This window comes from Rhinatrema bivittatum, chromosome 4, assembly GCF_901001135.1.
Source record: "Rhinatrema bivittatum chromosome 4, aRhiBiv1.1, whole genome shotgun sequence".
NCBI lineage: Eukaryota > Metazoa > Chordata > Amphibia > Gymnophiona > Rhinatrematidae > Rhinatrema > Rhinatrema bivittatum.
This window is the reverse complement of record NC_042618.1, coordinates 167,271,866-167,295,921: the sequence shown is the minus strand read 5'-3', so window position 1 is coordinate 167,295,921 and position 24,056 is coordinate 167,271,866. Positions and strand designations below refer to the sequence as shown.

General features: G+C 46.6%; 1 protein-coding gene across 1 annotated transcript in view; it reads left to right on the top strand.

The window, feature by feature from the left end:
* Positions 1 to 24,056, top strand: part of RBFOX3 (RNA binding fox-1 homolog 3) — a 559,590-nt gene that overhangs the window by 55,749 nt on the left and 479,785 nt on the right. Inside the window, exon 3 of the mRNA XM_029599169.1 lies at positions 56 to 157. The gene's annotated coding sequence lies outside the window, so the exon portion shown is untranslated. The remainder of the gene's footprint in view (positions 1 to 55; positions 158 to 24,056) is intronic.

Below are 24,056 nucleotides of genomic sequence, written 5' to 3'. Positions count from 1 at the left end.
TTTTGGATCTGTTTGTGAGCTAATTACTGTAACCAGGTGTTTTTTGTTCCTGCAGATGGCACAGATGTGATCAGCAGAGAATCTGAGGCATCCCAGCCCATCCAGCAGAGAGTGGATGTTACGAGGTTTCTGCAGTATCCCGCCGTGTGGCAGTGAGGTGAGGAGGCGCTGAGGCTGGCTGCTGACATGAATGGAAATGGGGGGCAGATGCAGGGTGTAGGACGGAGCCGAGATGCAGGAGCAGTAATGCGCTGTGGCACTGCAGCACAGGTTTCCATGGGGAATGTCGTTAATTGTAAAGTGGGGGGGAGGGAGAAGAGAGATGACACGATGGAAGAATGAATGGAAGTCCCTGCATTATATCCAGAATATCACGGGTAGGGGGAGGGGGCAATTGGCTTTCTGAGGGCACTGTAGGCACACTGGGGAAATCTTCTTTCTTCTAGGAAACCCATCTTGGCTCTGGAGGAGAGGGGGTGGGTTGGGGTACAATTTTCACAGCCCTTGACCAAAAATTGGCCTCTGCCGGGCCACAGGTCTGCGTGGGCTTCCACAGGGCACCTTCTTTTAGCCAGATTAAAAGGAGGTTTTCCCAGGGCCACCCTTAGCTCAGAGGAGGAAAGCAGAACGTGTATGTTTTGGTTTTCAAAGGCAGTCGCGCTGTTTTACCACCCCTCCCCCCCCCCCCCCCCAGTTGGCTGCCTGCTGGAAGGGAAGGTGTGAAGGCTGCGGGTTAGAAATGTTCGTGTGCGCCACGCAGCCACGTAGGTAACGGCAGATTTCCCTCAAAATAACCTTCAGAGCAAAGCAGCTGAGGTGTTTTGGAAAATAAAGAGCTTTGGGGGCCGATATTCAAAAAAAGCCGAGTTCCTAAATTTAGGCCCCTGAGGGGGTCATTTTCTATTGATATCGCACGCGAAAAGGGACTCACAGGCCCCCGCCCCCCGTTAGCGCCGGGATTCAGGAAGCCGCGGTAGTTTAGAAAATCCGGCCCTAAGTGAGGTGCTTGTTTTCAGCTAAGCTTAGGAGCCTGAGTTTTCAGTTGAAAATTCACATAAATTTTAGGGGCCTCAAACTTCGGTCCCTAAATGTACACTTGCTATCCATTTGCCTAGATTTAGGGGCCCTAAGTTAGGTGCCTAGTGCTGAAAATGGGTGCCAAGTTCCCGACTTTGTCTCTGTGCCCCGGCTTCATCCCCGTAGCCGCCTCACATTTTAGGGTCCTAAATTTAGGGAACCCAGCCCTAGTAAATTTTCAAAAGGGCCAATTCAGGAGCCTTACTCTAAAAGTTAGAAGCCCCCCCCCCCCCAAAAAAAATACCCCTTTGAAAATTGGCCCCTTTCTGGGCAGATTCTGATGAGGGATTTGGGCTGTGGTCAGAAAGGGATTTATTCCAGCATGCTGATGCCCCTTCTGCCTTTCCCTGCATTACCTCAGAAGAAGGCTGCATTCCCGGAGCTCTGGTCTTCTGTGTGCGTCCTCCTTCCCGACTCTTCAACCTGTTGGATTTGCTCTTGTCATGGTGCGGGATTAATTTCAGCAGATACAGAGGAGGGGGAGGAATAACTGTGTGCAACACTAATATTACCCTGTTAGTTCCATTTTGAGCTAATTCAGAGTGAAATATTTTAGCAGTGGTGGGCAGATTCTGTCAGGAGAAGAACTAATTAAATTCCCTCTGACCACCAAGCAGTAAATTAGTTCTATCCAGACATGCAATCCAATCTGTAGCTTCCAGTTCGCTGAACTTCCTTCTACTTGATTTGAAGAGAGGGAGAAAAAGTAGATAAAATATTTAAAGGAGGAGAAGAGGCCAAGAAAGGCCTGGAGAGGACTGATGTCTGTGCTGTGTTGGTCAGAAATTGTTGTGGCGGCTCTCCGGAGTCTGTTCACAATTCGCTTCGTTTACCTTCGGGCCTCAGTTTGAGCTTTGGCTGCTCGCGACTTCAGTGTGGCCCTTTTACCCTGGACCCCAGTAGCTAGTCAGAGTGAATTTTTCCGTTAACCCGTGCTATAACAAGAGAGAGGAGTTAATACCTGTCCTATTATTTTTTTTTCCCGTAATGCTGGATTTTTGTCTCTTTGTTTATTTGCTCTCTGTTCTGCGGTGTGAGCTGAATAGAGGAAGAGCAGTAGTTTCATGAGTGCAGGAGGAGCAGGGACAGAGTGTCAGGCTGGGTCTCTGGATCCTCTGGTGCCTGCCGTGACCCTCAACTCGTCTCCTGTCCCCTTGGTTTAAGGGTGAAAAGACGAGGAAGGAGGCTGAAGGCACCCTGTGCTTGTGTTGGGGAAAGGGAGGAGGAAGTAGCTGCTACAGGATAGCCCCATGGCTTGCGAGGATAGGAGGTGCCTCGGGGGATCTTTGGCATTTAGCAAAGTGTCAGGCTGAGAAATGTGATGGAGTTTGACTGTCTGCTGTGACATCTTTAAGAAGGAAGCAGCCAGGCCTTCTGATCTTGTACAAGTAGAAAGATGATGTTTCAGTGTATAATAAATATACTTCAGAAACACTCAGAGACTGCTGGGGGAAGACAGAAAATCTTGACTTCTCCAGTGACCTTGTTGGGTGACCCCCGGAACTGACCAGTGTAACCAGATGGCCTGCATATTACTTTGCTAACTTATGGTTTTGTTTTTTCTTTGCAGTCCAGATTTTATTTTCATTTACCTGCCTAGGGCCCATCTGTATGTATAGATTATTCATGCAAGTAACTCGTATGAATGTCTGCTTTCTACTTTACCAGTTAATCAGCCTCGTCTCTGATTTATCTAATACAAGAGATCAAATTGTGATGGGCACCCATATCAAACATTTAATAGCTGGTTAAATCTAATTTATGCAGATATTTGTCAATGAACTTTCTCGGGAGCAGCACCTGCCCTATGGAAGTCTTTCCCTAAAGAGCTCCGCTACATGCATGACGACTCCCACTTAAGAAAGCAATTGAAAACCTGGCTTTTATGTCAGACCCATAACTACCTCCGTCCTGGAAAACAGTCTGAAACCTGCTTCCCTGCATGCACTGGAATGAAACTAACTGCTATAAACTACTGCCTGGCACTGTATATTAGTCCTGAACATGCTGCTACGGTCTTTATTATTTTAATTTGTTTGGATTTATTACCCGCCTTTTTGAATAAGAAATTCACCCAAAGCGGGGTACAACATATTAACTTTATTAAGATTTATGCATTGCTTACACACCAAAGACTAAGTGATCTACAGTAATAACATACATAAAATCATATAGAAAATAATACAATACATCACCCTAAAAATAATCAACTAGATAAAATGTTAAAAGACAAACATAAATAAAACAATAAAAATAAAATAAAAAGATAACCTACATCAAATGAACACAGCAGCTTAATACAGATCTTAAAAGTTGGTGGTATTAAAAATAAGCTTGCTTAAATAAGAATGTTTTTAAAATGGACCTAAAAGATTGAATACGATCAGTTTGCCTCAATGCTTGGGGAAGAGAATTCCAAAATGTTGGTGCTGCCACCGAGAATGCACAGTCTCTTGTTTCAGTTAACCTTGCATGTCTGACAGATAAGATGTCAAGAAGCCCTGCTGCTGAAATCTCTGTGCTCGTGATGGACAATAAAGCCGAACTAAAGAGTTTGACCAAGGTCAGTCAGTGGTAACATGCAGTCAAAGACCCCATAGCTATAGCAGTTAAACACTTCTAATCTGAAGGAGAAGGTGGACAGTAAATCCAGTTGTAATCTGATGGAGAAGGTGGTTAGCAAGACTAAGCTTGAAATAGATCAAATAGGACTTAACTTAAAAATGCACAACATACGCAGCATCTCAGCAAAACATGCACAACTTCTCAGCATAGCAATAGTGAATTGACAGAGGGTGCAATGGGATTTAGTTTGGTTCTGTTTGATCGGCCCGTTGGGGATCTAATGAATCAGCCCAGCACTGCATATGGACCAGGTTCAGAGTAGTGCATGTCCCCCTCTCTGGAAGTTGTCAAGATCAGGAGCTTGTTGTGGGGCACTGTTTGGGTAGTGGAGAAAAAGGGGGAACATAAAGTCCTTCTGCCTTTGTCTTCTGGATGGAGAATGAGCGGATTTTGTTCAGAGAATATTGTTCTTCCTTGTCTATGAGAGGGGAGGGAGGGACTCACTACTCATCACAAGCTTGTGACTGTCTGTGTGGGATTTGGATCATCTGATTTGGGGAGAGAGAATATAGACAGAATGGGCTCACAGACTCAGTCAAATTGTATGTATAAGTTTTAAGTCAAATTTTAAAGGTCGGTGTGGTGGCAGTGAAGAGGGGTCCGTTTGTGGGACTGGATTATATTGAAAGTAAGTGGCGATTGCCCTTGTTGCCTCTAACCGCAGGGGGGGTCAGTGTCCGGAGTGAGGCGCTGAATTCTTGGTTAGGTGCATGATAGGGTGGTCTTGGCCACAAGGAGAGAAAGTGAGATAGCAGGGTCATAGGTTATGCAGTTGTATGGACCCAGAAGGAAATCGCGTGTGCGCACTTGCATCCAGCGCTCTGAGGAGCTTCCTGCGTGAAATGCCACATGCAGATTGGGGAGACCAACTGCCCGTTTTTCTACTGGAGAGCCTGGTTTTGCAGCCCGTTGTACAGTGTCCGGTTACAAGTGTTCTCCCCCCCCCCCCAAGTGTGTCCCCCCCCCGCTCCATGGAAAAGTTGGCAACCCTAATGCAAGTGCCCAGCGAAACACCAGCTGACTCAGCTGAAAGCTGAGCACATTTGCAGTGAGGGAGTGGGGCCTATGAAGAGCGGGTGGGGAGAGTCTCTGGGCACCTCTCTTTAGAATAACCAAGCTGTTTCTTGCAGCTCTAGGTCTTCTGGAGTACATTTCCTACAAGACTGACTCTGGGGGACAGTCTGTTACAAAGAGGAAGCCCTGCCCCCTGTGTTTTCTTTACAGAGGGGTGCAGCGCGACTGTGGTCCGCTGATCCTTGGGGCCGTACCCCCGATGGCACCGGGGACATTGCAGCCTGATCTCGGAGGACTTAAAAACTCTTCAGAGCTCTTGTAAATTCCTGCCCCCCCACATCTTTCATTTATTTTCCTAGCCGATCTCTCATGTCTCTGTGCTAATGTGAACACTGGCTGCTTAAAGACTGCAGTTTGCTCTAATTACTATTGAACTGACATGCCATCCCTGTAAAAAGATGCAGAGAAAATGAGAGAAAATTAATTTGTGCCATCCTTCAGGGAATGCAGTAGGGCCTAGGAAAGGAATGTGTTGTGGGTGGCCCCTTTAGAAATGTGCGGCTTTCTTCTGTAATAGGCCATTAACAGACACACCTCAGGAGCTCCAAGACAATTGCAAAATATGGTCCAGGAAAGTCAGATCAAAGCAAACATCTTGCTTTGTTTTGTTTTGTTTCATTTATGTATTTATTTTATGGCTGGGTCACCTGGAGAGAAAGTGACTCATTCAAGGTCAAACAGAGCCCTGCCCAGGACTTCTGAATCGTAGTCCAGCGCGCTGTAACCACTACAGGATGTGCTCACTTGCGTCTCCCACCCAAGCAGTTAAAATGTGTGGCAATGTTATCGCCTCCGTTTTGGAAAATGACATGATCTACAGATTTTCTACAAAGGAAAAACCGACAGCCACAGTGTGCCTTAAAGTGAAAAAAAAGATATAAATAACCATCCGTTTCTCTTCCACTCTCCTCACCCTTCAGTGTTTGAGCATAGTCCAAGAGTTAACTCCAAATTCCATTGACCTACCTTCAAACCAACTATAGCTGCTTCTTGATTAAATACTGAAGTATGGAAGACCTTTCTTGGGTGTGGTGAATTATTTCAGGATGAAATCTACTAGCGGGGAGTCTGGAACGAAAAAACGGTCACTACTACAGTATGTCCCAACCCTCTATTGAAGGCACGCCTAAGCAAGTCTGGTTTTCAGGACAACCACAGTGAATATGGCTGAGATAGATTTGCATATAATGGAGACTCCAGATTAGTTAGGTGTGCCTCCAGGACAAGGTTGGGGAAACACTGGCTCAGAGGTGTGTGTGTGTGGAAACAGTATGAGTGCTTCCAAAATATACACATGTTGGTGAGAGAACAGTTGGTGTAGTACCTCTGCCAGTGAGACTGTGCACATATGCAATGGCATAATACCAGTGTGTGCATGTGCTGTGAAGGAGTTATAGGAGGGACACACTACATCTCATACTCTGCTATCTGATTTGGTTCAGACATAGTGTGACCCAGCTAAACGAGTCCAAGTGAAATCCAGCATACGTTCACTGGTTTGGAGGAACTGTAATACAGCCACTTAAGGAATGACCATGGGAAGGTAAAATTCCTGTTGCATAGCTCGGTCTGCGGATGGAGGGGGGGAGGGTGTCTCGTCCTCATTCCTTTGTCAAGTGATAGGTTCCTGAAGACTCTGGACTCTCTGGAGAGTTTCAGGGACTGATTGGCTACGTGGTATTATTAATATTCTCCAGCCTTTTCTCCATCCTTGGCCTCATGTGCAGCCTCGAGGCTCTTCAAGGCCACTGAATAACGTCTGAAGCAGGTTAAAACCGGTGCCTTTGGAGGCATTGTTGCTTATTTCTTGCGTTTGGCTGCTCTTGAGCGCAGCCTGTTGCACCGTTTCTACATTATCAGTGGAAGTGGGCCCAGAGGTATAAAAATGTGATCAGATCAGCGGTGAAAACTCTGCATTCCATCAATAGGGGAATGTGCTTCTTCCCTTTAAATCCTCCCTGCGTCCTTTTGTATCAGTTTCCAGGACGAGTAGAAAGAGGAAGAACAGCTGTAAGGTGTGGGAGAGGGAGCTATTCTTGCACTTTTGCTGTCTTTTTTTTTTTCTGTTGATTTCTCTGCAGTAGAAATGGAAACACTTTGCTATCATATATTTTAATGTCAAGTTGATGGAGAAAACAGTTGTGATCACAGTGCAAACAGAGCATCAGTGGTGATGCTGGGCTCAGGTTCCAGGATTCAGTCAGGAGCTGTAACCACTAAGGGCCTGAGGCACTAAAGCCTTCCTGAATGCCACCCTCTTAGAACTAACTGCCCAGTGTTTGTCCGAAGCAAAAATATACAGTAGGAAGGTTTTATCTGCCATCATTTGCTATGTTACTATGAATTCGGATTGCCTGGCTGCAGTCCGACACTGGGATCTGGATCCAAATGGGACGGTGCCTCAGGTTACAGTAAATGAGGCCGATGAGGTTGGGCAGGAGAATTTTCAGAGTGGTTTGCTCATGTTGATTGTCTGAAATCCTGATGTAGCTAGTCAGCACTTGGTTCCACAGCACGCATGCCATCAGCCGCCTTAGAAGAGGCGTTACTGGGAGGAGGAGAACGATGGGAATTGATGGCATTTTCAACTCTACGTGTGTTACTTTTCCATGGAAAAAGCCCTCTCACAGCTGCATGTGAAGCCGTGCAGACATCTTCCCATTGAAAACTGCTGCAATGCCAGAGGGTAAAAAATTCCCGTGGACTTTTGTTGCAGTGTGAAATCACACGCCTGGGCGCATTTTTCTTACCCCAGTCCCATGCTGCCCATTTGAGTCTCTTGCTCATTAGAAATTGCCTGTGCGGTCGCCGCTAGCCCATCTCTAGCTGTAGAATTTTGTTCTAGTGGTAATGCAATGTTAACGCTGTTTCTAAGGGAGCCGATATATCTCTTCTGGTAATTGGAACATTTCTATTTGCAGTTGTAGGTTGTGTAAACTTGTCCAGTTTCTGCTTCGGATATTCTAGGAATCCCGCAGAAGAAAGTGTTTGAAGAGCATCTAGAAAGCCCCTTGTCTGTCTACGATACAACTGCCCAAACCTGTCTTGGTCACGGTCGGGTTTTCGGGATATCCGCACTGAGAATGCATGAGATAAATTGATGTACATTGGAGACCTAGTATGTGCAACTTTTATCTCATGCATTTCGATTGTGGATATCGTGAAAATCTGACAGGCTGAGGGTCACCAGGTCAGGTTTGGGAACCCCTGATCCACATGCCACAATTGTACTGTAGAAAAAGCCAAAGGATGGCTCAGGAAAGAATTTGTTCCAAGAACTCCTGTCCTTTAATGATCGTGCTAGGGGATGCGGATGCTCTTCCCTGCTCACTGACCAACTGCAACTTTTACACTTTATTTTGTGGTCGACCAAATGATATCCATCACCCATACACCAGGCATGGCCAACTCCGGCCCTCGAGAGCCACAAACAGGCCTGGTTTTCAGGCTATCCAAAATGAGCATGCATGAGACAGATTTGCATGCGCTGCCTCCATTGTATGCAAACCTGTCTTATGCATATTCATTGTGGATAGCCCTGAAGACCAGGCCTGTTTGTGGCTCTCGAGGGCCGGAGTTGGTCAACCCTGGCATAGACTGATTGATTTGGGGGCTTCACTCTTCTCTTTTGAAAAGGGGCAAAATATTATTTTCTGTGAGGTTACAGCAAAGAGAGTAGATACTGGAAAGAAGAGCCTTCTCCAGCTAGGGATAAACAACTAAGCAGCAGAAAAGCGAGTCCTTTGTAGGCACCTGTGGGTCATCCCTGCCTGCAAGGTCTCCAGTCTCCTGCAATGTCACAATGTGAAAATCACAATGTGAAAATCACAATGTGTCTGGCATTGCCAGACATGCCACAAAATTCAGCTCTTGCCACACAATTATGCTGTTCCCGCAGAATTGCAGGAGACACTGACTAGAGGGGCATGCGTCCTAATGTATACAATTCTCATCCCTTTCCACTCTAGTTGGGCCAGCAGGAGGAGAGCAACCTTGGGTATTGTTGTCCTTTGCTGCCTAGGGCCTGACTCAGGGGGTGGGGACTGGCTGCCAAGGTGAAAAGGTTTAAGCTAGCTTTGAACGAACAGGCTGCTGGTGGAAAGGGGCTAGAACCTTTCTCGTGGCTTGAGATTATTGAAAAAAAAAAAAAAAAGCAACTGCGAAAGGGTTTACATGCCGCCTGGGCCTCAGATAGGCAACCCCCATCCCTGAAGCAAGAGGACCGACCAGAAACAAGGTAAAAGAGATTTCTGGGAATATTTCAGTGTTCTTTGCAGTTTGAGGACTGGAGAGCCCAATGCAAGGACCCAGAGGAGATCCGTTGTCATAAACCAGAAATCCTGCTCTGTGGTAATCTGTGAAACCCTGAACCTGAATGTGAGTACCTGCTTGTGGGTCGAAGCCTGCAGTACGTGAGCCAGGTTTATGTCTGCTTGAATGAAGACATAAACTTCTGGAGTCTTGGATCCAAGGGTGGTTGTACTTGGAAGATTCCTTAGCAGCAGAGAGGAGGAGGAGGATATGGGTCCAAAGCATCATCATTCATCCTGTCAGCAGCAGGAAGGGTGACAATCAGTACTGGGGGGGGGGGGGGTGGAAATCAAGAGACTCGGCTGGGAGGAAGGAGGATGAGAGAGGGAAAGCGGATAGGTAGTGTGCATATGAGAGAAAGGGGACTGGAGCAGGGCCTTGAAAGAGGGAGGGGTTAGGAACATGTGTGCTTGTGAGGGGGGAGACATGGAAGTGAGAAAGGGAATCCTCCCTTCCTTTCCCTCTTCTCCCAGTCCCAGATCCAATCTTTCCTGCCTGCATTCCCTCTCCACTCTCAGATTCCTCCTTTCCTTCTCCACCTCTGATCTGATCCTTTTTGCCTCCTGCTCCCTCCCTCTCCTTCCCTCATCCCAGAGATCTTCTCTCCTTCTCTTCTATCCCTGAGATCTCCTCTTCTTTTCTTATCTTCCCCACTGACCTCTTTCCTTCTCCATTCCTGAAATCTTCTCTTCTCCCTCTTCTTCACTCATCCTGGAGATCTCATCTCCTTCTCTTTCTTCATCTTCTTTTCTCTTCCTCCTCCATTTCTAAGATCCCCTTTCCTTGTCCATCTTCTCCCCATCCTCAAAATCTCATGTCTATTCTGATCCTACTTTTGTCTTTCTTTAACTGCATTGATCTCTGCAATTTTTTATCCCACTAAAAAAAAATTTCTGAGACACATAAATCAACTTTATTTTTATAAAGTACAATAAATCATGCATTTATTAGTTTGCAAAATATGCTTCCTTTTCATCTACTATCAACCAGTTCATTATGCTAGTCCATTATGATGTCTCTCCACAACTTGATAGAGACAGAGAACACATCTCTTTCATGACCTCACGCTGGGCTTTAAAGAGAGCGTGGTCTTGGTCCATTACCAGTAGTCTCTGTCTCCAGCAAATGTAGAAATGTAAAGAAGACACAGCTACTAGAGTCAGGGTTTTGCCCTGGCCTGGTTGAGTCTTTGTTGCTCCTGGGACAACTACACCAAGGGGTTGCTTCTTCCAGTGGGAGCTGTGTCCCAGGCTCTGCCCTGGTCAAGCTCCTGGAAGTTTGCCCCAATAATCTTTGGGGGTCTGTGGAACTTCCAGAGAATGACAATTGTCACAGTACCCTTTGGGGGTCTGTGATACCATCAGAGAGTGATTCCTGAATTCTCAGGAGCCTGGCAGCCACTCCAAAAAAAAAAAAAAAAATCAAACCAAACAATAAAAAGGGAGGGAGGTTCCAAGACTCTCTCTCTTCTCCTCCTCCTCCTCTGTTCCTTCCTCTCTCTCATAGGTGATGGAGCAGAGAAGTAAGTAGAAGCCGGGTCTGCTATCAGCAGGCAGTGGCTCTCTGGAGGTGGTGAGTAGTGACTGATCCATTTTTCTTTGAGGAAATATGCATATGACAGAGAGAGGGCAGCAGTCTAACTTATTCATTTAACACAGGCAAAAGGAAACTGTTTTTCCCTGATTTTAATGCTGCTGTGACTTTGCTACATATGTATATATATATGTGCATAATGTGATACATCGAGGAGATTTACCAAGTTCAGGCTGGGCAAGGCCTGTAAGAACTACCGCAAGGTTAAACATGACTCACTATGAGTTTACAAACACTGGATAATATGCATGCACATTGTTTGATTTTACTTAGCAGAGTAAGCCAGGCTAGAAGGCTCAGCAATCTCAAAGCTTATAGATCCTTCTCAATGTATTATGCTGCTGCAGAATTAAAACTTCCTTAGGAGGCGGGGACCAGTAGTGCCTTAAAGAGTGCCTCAGATGATTGCCTCCTATTGCCTAGGTGCACTAGCACAGTGCTCATGAGCAGAGCTTGTAGCTTAATTGCATAAGCCACTGGTCTGGTAATCAGAGCTAACTGCAATAAATTCTGTTACAAGTCCTGGTGTTTCAGAACTTACTTAAAGTTGGGAACCTGAGAAAAAAAAAAAGGGAGAACAGTAATTAACAAACCTAAATAACTCAAGCTGCAGGGCAAGATTGAGGACCCATCTAATAGGGAAGGGCCTCAGTTGGGCTACCTGATCACACCCGCTGGGTAGTCCTGCAATCCTAGCAGCCCTTAAGGAAATAGTACATAATTAGCAGCCCTGCAGTGTTCCATGTGATAGTTTCAGATAGTTGGTAATTCTCCGACTGTAGAGCCGAGCATGTTTCTATCCCTGCAGGCTCCTCTTAAATTGTAGTGCTGTGTGTTTGGAGCAAGCAGGCTTTTCAGCTCTGCAGGCTCCTCTTGAATGGTAATGCCCTGTCAGGGGAGGCAAGCAGGCTTTTCAATCCCTGCAGGCTTCTCTCGCTGGTAATGCCCTAACTGTAGAGCCAAGCAGACAATCAGCTAGCAGGCTATTTCGTTCTGGTTTAGGGAGTATAATTCAGCGAGGGTCTCTTAGGGGAAAGCCCCAGTTCAGTCCTTCATGTTAAGGAAAGAGCAATTGGCAGCAGAATCAGAGATTATGCCAGGATGGATGAATAGCCCAGATCCTTCTGAAGAAGTAAATCCTCTCCTCCCTTTGTAGGCATTCTAAGGGACAGCCTTGGAGGAACATTAGGAGGGCGGTAAGGATCCCTGACAGGGTCCCAAATTTCATTAGGGCAATACGTAATACATCAGTTAACTGTACAGGGACCTATACATCCTAGTGTCCCTGCTTGCCTAAGGGATAACCGTCACCTTCTAGGGACAGCAGCCAAGGTCAAGCTCCTATACCTGCAGTGTAGCAGATAATCTGGGAGAGATTTGCTCCAGGGGCCCTGGAGGAAGTTGTCATCAGATAAGGACAGTCCCACCAGTTTATGCCTACTCTGGAAAGAGGAGTTGTTGCCATCTCGCCCAGCGTGAGACCATCCTCTAGGGACAGCAAATACATTGCCACAGACCTCATGGAAAGAGATCTCACCCTTCAGGATATTAGGAAACAACCAATGGTTCTCCCCTTGTATAGTGCCATGAGTTATAGGGCCCTTACTGATTAGAATACTCTGAAAGGGGGAAAAGAAGGGGAAGAGTTTGGAACAGAACTACGCCCGAATGCAGCAAGAGTGGAATGGCCTCAGAATTACCAGTGTCGAGGCCTTGGTCCCGGCTAGGAGAGCATCTTGTGACCTTGGATCTAGTAGGCGCTTACTCCCGTATTCATATCCGGATATTCCATCAGAACCTTCTAAGGTCCTGGATATCAGGCGAACAGTCTTAGTTTCAAGTGTGGCTTTTAGCTTAGTGACATCCCTCAGAACCCTTACCAAGGTCAGGGTAGTGTCAGAAACAGCCCTACAGATGCAAGGCATTAGGGTGCATCCGTATCTAGACAACTGGCTTAAGAGCCAGTTCTAGGGGTCATTAGGCCTCCGAAACAGTATTCCATCCCGCCCACAGTCAGACTGGATAGGGAAGTTCTTTTTTTTTCTTCTTAATAGTATGTATTCAGCAGCAAAAAACACATGAAATCTCCACCAAATTGTCTGTCATAGAGACACAAGTGATAATTCTCCAAAATATTATTACAGCATATCAAAAAAATGCACCTCTGCTGGCTGCCGCAGCGTCTCCATGCCGTCTCCCTCCGGCATTCCCGGACCGGCTCTACGTTGCAGATCCGCCATGTTGCCTGATGACCTAGGGCACGCGCGCGCGCGCGCTCTGATTGAAGTACCAGCAAGGGTGTGAACCTCAGGGGCGTCCCCCTGAGATGACGTCATCCGCTTCCAATATTTAAAGGTCTCTAATTCACTAACTAACTGAGTTAGCAAGTAGAGGATTCGGATACGGATTCGGCTACATTTCCTCCAAGCTACTCTGCCTCCTCGGACTTACCAGAGGTACCTGCTCCTCGGGGGCCTCACTCTTTTTCTTTACTTTCAGATTACAGAAAGGAACCGGCACTCGCTCCTCGAGGGCCCATGTTCCTGGACACTCTGAAGATTCTCTACTGCCTGGAAGCTATTGCTGCTACAAACAATTGTGAGTTACCATCGCTCTCTCAGAACTTTCCCTGGAACCAGGTACTTGCTCCTCAAGGGCCTAAACCTTTTCAGCTCCTGAGCTTCCTTGAGAGTATTATGTGAGTTTTGTCATCCAGTTCTGTTCATGAACCTTGTCTACTCTGCCTACTCACTTTCTACAGTTTCTCAATAGCTCAGCCATCCTGGATCGCGGTTCCAGTGCCTGAGGGACTACAGCCCTGCCGGGCATATCAGCTCACTACTGCCACCTCTGGTGGTTTCCAAAACCTGTTTAATAAAAGAACTAATGTGTGTCTGTCTCCATACTCAAGCCTAGCCGGTGGTCCGTCTCGGGTCATCTGCCACCGCCCCAGTGATTCACCACTACTATCTCAGATTCATAACAGATTGCTAACTCCCAGCATAGCGGAATATATTACAGAATCTGAGACACTACAAGATAGCTGACTCCTCCTTCTTAGGAGCCATTCATTCAGATTGCTCCTCCCATCTAACACCCAGCTTTCTTAACAGATATAACAGATTGCTAACTCCTCACGGAGAACCCTAACAGCTTGCTAACTCCCTAGCAGATTTATACCATTATTCATCTTTGTACTGAGAAGAGAGTTCAAAACAAAATCTAAACAGTATCATATTGGTGAAGAGCCTCCTCCAACTTGTGTGTCACTTTTTGGAAAAAAGTAATCTGTTGCTGTAAGAAATGTTGCATCTGTGAACTGAAGTCTTTCACTCGGATTTGGTGGAAATGATTAATTTCTGCCAGTGTGGCAAATGAAATAATATTACAGCAATCCTGAATCCCATCAGCTTTTAGAACCTCCATCTTCCCTTCTTCCACATGCTTCTTACTCTCCTTTACTTTGGTGAGCGTTCCTTTCTGGACACGGATGATGTCCGGGAAGTCAGGCAACTGATGAAAAAACGTTTTCCATGCCTCCACATACCCCTCCATCACTGTCCATTTTGCATTTTTGATATCCAGTCTTTCTAATATCATACAGTCAACCATTCTATTCATCCATAGATTTAAAGTAGCCCTTGTGAGAAGTACACATTTTCACGCATTCACCAGCGCAAGAGAAAGGGAAGGGGTAACACCCTTCTTTATTTTTTGTATATTAACCATATCACCCAGCAAAAGGATATTTCCATACCGCAGTAGCAGTACCCCATCACATCAAATATCACATGCAACATCTGATTCCAAAAAGGCATCACCTTACTACACATCAAAAATCTGTCTAGCAGATTTTAAAAACATTAAGCATGCCTAAGCTGGGACACATGCGCATGACTGGGCCCGGTGCGCGCTGCAGGGATTTAAAAACCATGTGTGTACATGTGTTTCGCCTAGGGTAGAGGGGTGATATCATCAGATGGAACCCGGGATGGAAAACTTTTGTCAAAGTTTCTAAAACTTTGACTGGCACACTGAGCATGCCACTGTCCAAGCATCCATGCGGGGTCCCCCTTTTGTCTCGTAACATAGAATTCACGAGCGAAAAAATAAAATAAAATGCAGGAGAACCCAACTCCGCAGGGTGGCGGGCGGGTTCCCTGAGGACTAACATCCTGCTGTCCTAGGAGAACACCTGTTACATGTAAGCAACTCTGCTTTCTCCTAGGACAAGCAGGATGGTAGTCAACACAGATGGGTGAATACCAAGCTGCAGGTTGCTCCCGGCCACAACCATGACCAACAGGCACCGAACCGGGTGCCAACAGGCACAAAAATAACTGTGGTGCTGTTGGTAACATAGAGAGACAGCCTGAACCCAAACAATGGGCCCTAGGTAGGGAGAGGTGGGTTTAAGCCTGGAAGAGGTAGCAATGGACAGATTGGCCAACACTGCTGTGATGTCGACCATCCCTGTTGAAGCAGTAGTGGGCAGCGAACGTGTGTAGGGACCTTCACGTTGCGGCCTTGCAGATTTCGGCAATGGGAACTGCTTGCAAGTGAGCCACCGATGTTGCCTTGGCTGTCACAGAGTGAGCTTTTACGCTGCCTCCAAGCTGAAGGCCCACCTGCTTAGAGCAGAAGGAGATACAATACGTCAGTCAGTTGGACAGAGTTTGCTTGCCCACCGCAATGTCCAGACTGTTCCTGTCAAAGGATATAAAGAGTTGCGAGGACTGCCTGTGGCCTGTTGTTGTTCGAGATAGAAAGCTCTTGCAGTCCAAAGTGTGCAGAGCCCGTTTGCCCTGGTAAGAATGGGACCTCGGATAAAAGGTGGGCAGAATGATGGACTGATTAAGATGAAAATCAGTCATCACCTTAGGCAGGAACTTAGGGTAGTCCTGCGTACGCACCCTATCATGAAAGAATTTTGTGTAGGGTAGATATGTAATCAATGCCTGAAGCTCATTAACCCTGCGTGCCGAAGTGACTGCCACCAGGAAGAGAACCTTCCAGCTCAGGAACTTAAATTGCAGGACGCAAAGGCTCAAAAGGGTCATGTATTAGCCACGCCAATACTATGTTGAGGTCCCAGGACACAACAGCAAGCTGAAGGGGAGGCTTCAGCTGAAGCAATCCCCGCAGAAACCGCCCCATGATGAGTTGCACAGAGATGGGTGTACCACCCACACCCTGATAGTAAGCACTGATGGCACTCAGATGTATTTGGACCGAGTTGTTTTTTAACTCAGCCTCTGAGAGGTGCCACAGATAGTCGAGCAACTTTGGAGTGGGGCAGGCGAAGGGATCCAAGCCATGACCCTCGCACCAAATAGAGAACCTTCTCCACTTCAGTAGATAAGACTTCCTGATGGAAGGCTTTCTGGAAGCTACCAGTACATGAGACATGTCATCAGAGAGGTCCAGGGGCTGCAGGACTAGGCACTCAACATCCAGGCCATCAAGGCTAATGCTCAGAGGTTTGGATGGCGCAGATCGATGGTGATCAGATCGAGAGAAGTCCCCAGATGGATGGGTTCTCTGACTGACAGGTCCCGAAAGAGCGGGAACCTCACTTGCCTGGGCCAGTAAGGGGCGACAAGAATCATGGTCCCCCGGTCCTGCTGGAGCTTCAAGGGAGTCTTCATGACCAGCGGAAGAGGAGGATACGTGTACAGGAGACCCGTGCCCCAATGTCGGGCAAAGGCTTCCGAGGCTGGAAGTCTGTCTGTTCTGAACACGAAGCAGAATACGCTCAGCTTGCAGTTGTAGGGGGTGGCCAAGAGATCCACATCCGAAGTTTCCCCCCCAGCGGAAGATCTGAGCCACCACTGCTGGATCCAGTGACCACTCATGAGGCCGGTAAGCTTGACTCAGACGGTCCACTACCACATTTTCTGTTTTGGCTAGGTACATCGCTCACAGGAGCATGCCCTGTGACAGAGCCCAGGACCAAATCTGTACCGCCTCTTGACCAAGGCGGAACAACCCAGCACCTCCTTGTTTGTTGATATACCGCATTGCTACCTGATTGTCTGTCCGGATCAGGACTACCTTGTGGGACAAACAGTGTCGAAATGCCCAAAGGACATAGCGAATCACTCGAAGCTCCAGGAAATTGATGTGACATAGAGATTGCTGAGCCATCCACCAGCTTGCATATGGAGGTCGTCCACATGCACCCCGCAACCCAGGGGGAGGCATCGGTGGTAAGCACCACCTGAGGCGGGGAAACCTGAAAAGGGAACCCCTGCTCCACGTTGGATAGATCCTCCCACCAGGACAGGGAGTCCTGGAGATGTGGCGTGACGTAGACACGTGCCTGAAGGTCCTAGGTTGCCTGCTGCCACTTACGCACACACTTCATATAACAGACTCAGTCTGCCCATGCCGCACCCCTTTTTGAACTTCTTAATTTGTGCGTATGGCAGGAGATATCAGAGTTGCTTACCTGTAACAGGTGTTCTCCTAGGACAGCAGGATGTTAGTCCTTAGGAATCCTGCCCGCCACCCCATGGAGTTGGGTTCTCCTTTTGTTATTTTATTTTTTTGCTTGTGAATTCGATGTTACGAGACATGGACGTGCAGATAGTGGCATGCTGGGCATGCTCAGTGTGCCAGTCAAAGTTCTAGAAACTTTAACAAAAGTTTTCCGTGCCGGGCTCCATCTGATGATGTCACCCATCTCTGAGGACTAACATCCTGCTGTCCTAGGAGAACATCTGTTACAGGTAAGCAACTCTACTATCTCCTGGTACATGCACAAATTAAAAAGTTCAAAAAAGGAATGGGGCATGGACAGGCTCAGTCTGTTTTTATGAAGTGTGTGCGTAAGTATTTATGCACATAAATGCGTGCCGGAATCCCCTACCATGTAACTTTACTTCTGCTATGGATGGTGTGTAAGTTGTAAAATAACAAAAACTAGGCTAGTTGATGGATTTTAATGGTTGGGGCTAATAACGTAAAAGGGAGGCAAGCTAGCTAGGGGTTTTAGGAAGTCCTCTCCTTTACTGGGGTGCGCTGGGAACAAACTGGGGAAACAGGTAATTGCATTGGTGCGCATATCTACTAAAGTCCCCCCACTTATGTGAGCGTGGCAGCATTTGCCAATATATGCGCACATTAATATAAAGTCGAATGCATATGTGCCACCTATAGCCGATTTTATAACAGGTGCAAGTATACACCCATATATGCGTGTGTGTTATAAAATCTCCATGTCCATGGGTGTGAGCTGGCAAATGCACGTACATGTGCGCACATGCGCAGGTCTTTAGAATTCATCTCTATGTGTCATTGAACCCTTCTCTACATTACATTTAATACACAGGGGGAAGTTAACAAATTTCATAAGATAACGCCTGATATCATCATAAAAAGCATGATGCAAAATTTTAAACATACCTTCAAGCATATTTTTTTTTCACAATACCACTCCCCAAGAAAACGGCATATTAAAAGAATTTAAATAAATAAATAAATAAATACATAAATAAAACTCAGTTGGCATGCAACATTATATCTTTGTATGCCTGGAAAGGCCAGCCCCTCCCTTCCTCCTTAGCAAATATCAATTTCTTATATCCCACTTGGGTCCATCTGCCCTTCCAAATAAAGTTGAGGAAAAACAGATTTAAGGGAAGCAGTATTTGCATTAGATAACCATATATAGTCTAAAAAGAAGCTTGGGGAGGATCATCATTTTCAACAGTGCACATCTCCCCATAAAGGAAACTGGCAATTTGCACCAAGTCTCTATAGTCTCATGAATATTAAGACTATATAATTGGGTAAGGTCTCTCGGTATCCATACTCCCAAGTATTTCAATCTGTCCTCTGCCCATTTGAAAGGAAAAACACCCTTCCAGATCCTTGGAATGCTAGGGTCTAAAGCAAGCGCTTCCGATTCCTTACAGTTGATTTTTCCCCTGCATAGGTTTGGAAATGAGAAAAAAGGTCCTGAATTACTGATACACTAACCTTAGGGTCACTAACAAAAAGCAGCATGTGATCAGCAAAAAGGGAAATCTTGAAACATGCCAAACCCACGTGCATGCCCTGAAATGCACCCTCATAAGAACATAAGAACATGCCATACTGGGTCAGACCAAGGGTCCATCAAGCCCAGCATCCTGTTTCCAACAGTGGCCAATCCAGGCCATAAGAACCTGGCAAGTACCCAAAAACTAAGTCTATTCCACGCTACTGTTGCTAGTAATAGCAGTGGCTATTTTCTAAGTCAACTTAATTAATAGCAGGTAATGGACTTCTCCTCCAAGAACTTATCCAATCCTTTTTTTTTTGTTTATTATGTTTTTTATTGAATTGCACAAGTATCAACAAGAACAAAGAATAAACATTTTCATTTTTTGCTATACAGTGTTGTACTTTACACAAAATAACCCAATGTACAGTGATAGCTGGTCTTTCATATTCAGTATACATTTTACCCATATCGGGTACTGCCCGTCGGAGGGAACTCTTCATCCATCCGGGCATTGATCAATTGAGGGACCATTATACTGAGAAGGCGTGCAGTTCGAACCCCCCCCCCCCCCCTTCCCACAACTGGTGATCCTGAGGTAACACAGATGTATGGAATAGACCACATTACACAGTAGGTAAATCATTGAGCAGCAGGCTTCGAGCCAATGGAGAAAGAGACTGGAGGTATATGTCCCAACACTTGACATTATCTCTTTTTTTTTTTAAACCATTCAATTTTGTCTACATATTTATCTAAAACAGATGTAATGAATCAAGTTGCAAAATTGTGTTAGTGTAGGCGGGTCTGAGGAGATCCATTTTTGCAGAATAAATTTCTTGGCGAGCAATATCAGCAATCTACAGCACCATTTTACATACTTGTTGGAAAAAGTAATGCCTCTGGTATCATCCCAAAGAAAAATGTTCACTGTAAATGCAAAAGAAGTGTTAGTTAAACAAAGCAAGTATTTATAAACCTGTTGCCAAAATGAGTAAATGAATGGACAGGTCCAAACTTGGTGCCCAAGCTTGCTACATTTGTCCCCACATTTGGGGCTGCAACTGCTGCCCAGGTTCCCGTAGTTACCCGCCTGTGCGGAGGCCATATAGGATCTATGCAGAAATCTAAACTGTAGTTCTTGAAGGGGAATATGCACAGCTAAGGTCTGTGTATGCTCAAAACAGCCTTTATAATATGCTTAGGTCAATTTTGTACCTAGCTCTTTGTTCCAGCTAGCTACCAAAGCATCCCAACTAGGAGGAGTTTGATGCTTCACTAGTAACTTGTACCAGAAGGACATCCGGTGGCGCATGGGGTCGTCCATGTCCAAAAAATCCGAAAGAAGTTCCCAAGCATAGTTATGAGGATCTGGCAGGGTCAGGGACCTCGCATAATGATGTACTTGCAGGTATGCGTAAAAATGTTGCATTGGAAGGTCGAAATGTTCCTGAAGAGTTTGAAAAGGGCGCACAGTATTGAATTCATGGACAACGGCTCACAGTCCTTTGTCCCGCCATATCCTAAATACCCCGCCTTGCAGGCCGGGCAAAAAATCTTTATTCCCCACTATCAGCAAAAAATGAGTGTGACGGTTAGGAAAACCCAGGCGTCGACAAAACCAGCGCCATACTGCAATAGTAGGCTTTATCAACATGTTATGGCGAAGATGCATGGGGAGTATCTGGTGTGTTCTGTGTATCACATATGAAAGATGTAAAGGTTTTACATAGAGCTGTTCAACTACCAAGGGTGTATAAAAATTAGTGCCCATAATCCAATTGGCTGTATGACGCATTTGACATGCCACATTGTAAGTTTTTATGTTCATCAACCCCCATCCACCCATTTTTCTTAGGCAGTGGAGTTTAACCAAGGCTATTCAGGGTTTTTTGTCTTTCCACAAGAATTGTCGCACTTGAGTATCTATGCCATGCAATTCCCGTTTTGTCCAGGTCATTGGTAGTAGTTGCATTGCATACAGCCAGTGGGGGAGAATCTGTTATGAAAGTGGACCCCTGTTTCGAGGTAGACAGCTATCATCGAAGGGCGAGGCCATTTGGACTGGAGAGACTTGACTGAAGGCTTCACCCTGGAAGCACGCAAGCCCCCCAGGAGGAGCCTGTAGGGGTCCGGCCGCTGGGACTTAGGTGACTCCTCAGAAGACTGTAGAAAGGTCTGGATGCAGGCGCCTCCTGCAGGTCGTGGGTACCAGACGGCTGGCGCCTCCAGCAGGTCATAGCAGTCTGAGGACGGAGTCTTAGAAGAATCCAAAGCCGGTCCGAGGTTCGATACACAGACGAGGTCCGAGTCCAGTCCAGGGTCTAAGCAGGAGAAGGGTCCGAAGCCATAGCAGGATCAAGCCAGGAGAAGGGTCCAACGCCGTACCAGGATCAAGCCAGGAGAAGACACGTCCACCAGTCCAGAAGTCAGGAGCCAAGAATCAATCCACGGAGCAGGGAAGCAGAGCGGGACGAAGAACCAGGAACAGAGAACACCAGAGCAAACTCCAACAGGAACCTCAATACCAAGGCAAGGTCTGAATGCACCTTGCCTTAAGTACCAGAAGCCAGGGGAGGAGACTCAGGAGGAGCCATGACGACTTCCTGTCATGGCTCCTTTAAGAGCAATCTTCAGCCGCGTGTGCGGCCCTAGAGGAAGCCAAGGGGGAGGAGCCAAACCCCGAGGAGCCAGCCAGCAATGCCACGGCAGCCGCAGGGAGAAGCAGGAAAGCAGCCTGCCCCGTCGGAGCCCCGAACGTCATCAGGGTAATTAATTTTTCTGCACCCGCCGGCCCGGCTTCAGTCGCGGTCCGCTGCGGCCGGCGGCCATGACACCCGGCCCCGGTCGCGGCTTGCCGCAGTCGGCGGTGCTAACAGAATCATCATTTGATATAGGGCCATATGACCTGCAAGAGAGAGCGGCAGGTTTTGCCAGAGCTGGAGTTGGGCATTAGTCTTTTGCCATGTTTTTCTATAGTTCAGTGGCTGTACTAAAGCCGGGATCCAAGGAATCATCACGCCAAGATAGACTATGGAGCCCATAACCCGAGGTATAGGAAAATCATCTGGGATCCATACATGAGCTTCCGGCATCATGAGTAACGCCACTGATTTTCCCAAATTAAGTTTCAAGCCCGCCATTTGTTCATAGAGGATGAATTCTTGCATTAGGGCTTCCCAGGAGTGCTGCAGGGTACTAATGTGAACTAGGAGATCTTATAAGGGGCTGGTTCTCCTGGACATGGGGGATGCCCTTTATAGAAACATAGAAACATAGAAATGACGGCAGAAGAAGACCAAACGGCCCATCCAGTCTGCCCAGCAAGCTTCACATTTTTTTTCTCATACTTATCTGTTTCTCTTAGCTCTTTGGTTCTATTTCCCTTCCACCCCCACCATTAATGTAGAGAGCAGTGATGGAGCTGCAACCAAGTGAAATATCAAGCTTGATTAGTTATGGGTAGTAGGGGAAGTAACCGCCGCAATAAGCAAGCTACACCCATGCTTATTTGTTTTACCCAGACTGTGTTGTTCAGCCCTTATTGGTTGTTTTTCTTCTCCCCTGCTGTTGAAGCAGGGAGCTATGCTGGATATGCTTGTAGTATCAGTTTTTCTTCTCCCCTGCCATTGAAGCAGAGAGCTATGCTGGATTTGCGTGAAGTATCAGTTTTTCTTCTCCCCTGCCGTTGAAGCAGGATATGCATTGAAAGTGAAGTATCAGGCTTATTTGGTTTGGGGTAGTAACCGCCGTAACAAGCCAGCTACTCCCCGCTTTGTGAGTGCGAATCCTTTTTTCTTCTCCCCTGCTGTTGAAGCAGAGAGCTATGCTGGATATGCGTGAAGTATCAGTTTTTCTTCTCCCCTGCCGTTGAAGCAGAGAGCTATGCTGGATATGCGTGAAGTATCAGTTTTTCTTCTCCCCTGCCGTTGAAGCAGAGAGCTATGCTGGATATGCGTGAAGTATCAGTTTTTCTTCTCCCCTGCCGTTGAAGCAGAGAGCTATGCTGGATATGCGTGAAGTATCAGGTTTTCTTCTCCCCTGCCGTTGAAGCAGGGAGCTATGCTGGATATGCGTGAAGTATCAGTTTTTCTTCTCCCCTGCCGTTGAAGCAGAGAGCTATGCTGGATATGCATTGAAAGTGAAGTATCAGGCTTATTTGGTTTGGGGTAGTAACCGCCGTAACAAGCCAGCTACTCCCCACTTTGTGAGTGCAAATCCTTTTTTCCACATTTCCTCTTGCTGTTGTAGCTTAGAGCGATGTTGGAGTCACAGTAACCATGTGTATGTTTATTGAATAAGGGTATTGTCTCATTACTCCTGATATTGTTTAATAGAGACTCTAAGGTGACAATGAACAATAGCGGAGATAATGGGCAGCCTTGTTGCGTTCCCCAATAGAGTTCAAATGGGGTGGAGAGAGTCCCATTGACCAGTACTGTAGCTTTTGGTTTATGATAAAGAGTTAGTAATACATGGTGAAAATATCCAGTGATTCCCATGGAGTGCCCCCCTTGTCCTTCTGTTATCAGAAAGAGTAAATAACCGATTCACATTTACCCATTCTAGACCTCTCTTGATTTTAAACACCTCTATCATATCCCTCCTCAGCCATCTCTTCTCCAAGTTGAAAGGTCCTAACCTCTTTAGTCTTTTCTCATAGGGGAGCTGTTCCATCCCCTTTATCGTTTTGGTTGCCCTTCTCTTTACCTTCTCCATTGCAACTATATCTTTTTTGAGATGCGGTGATCAGAATTGTACACAGTATTCAAGGTGCGGTCTCACAATGGAGCGATACAGAGGCATGATGACATTTTCCATTTTATTCACCATTCCCTTTCTAATAATTCCCAACATCCTGTTTGCTTTTTTGACTGCCGCAGCACACTGAACCGATGATGTCAATGTGTTATTGTTATGACTCGGAAGGTGGACCCTTGATCCGACGCGGTAACTCCAAGTTCCTACCGTCGGAAGGCGAGGCCAACTCAGAAGATCTTGTGAAGTTAAAGAGGGAAATCTGGATGCAGGTGCCTCCTGCAGGTCGTGTGGTCCAAACGGCTGGCGCCTCCAGCAGGTCGTATACAGCTCCAACTTACGCTGAAGGGTAGTCCAGGAGTCGATATCAGAGGATATTCCGCAGCCAGTCCAGGGGTCGAAACCAAAGAGAAGTCAGCAGCCAGTCCAGAAGTCAATACCAGAAGAGAAAACAGCAGCCAGTCTAGGAATCAGGCACAAGAAATCAACCAGCGGAACAGGGATGGAACACAGGAACCAAACACCAACAAGAGCCAAGAAGCCAAGGCAAGGTCTGAGGTGCAGACCTTGCCTTAAATAGTCTCCTGCAGCTGGAGCCTACAGGAAGGAGCCAACCCATTTCCTGTACTGG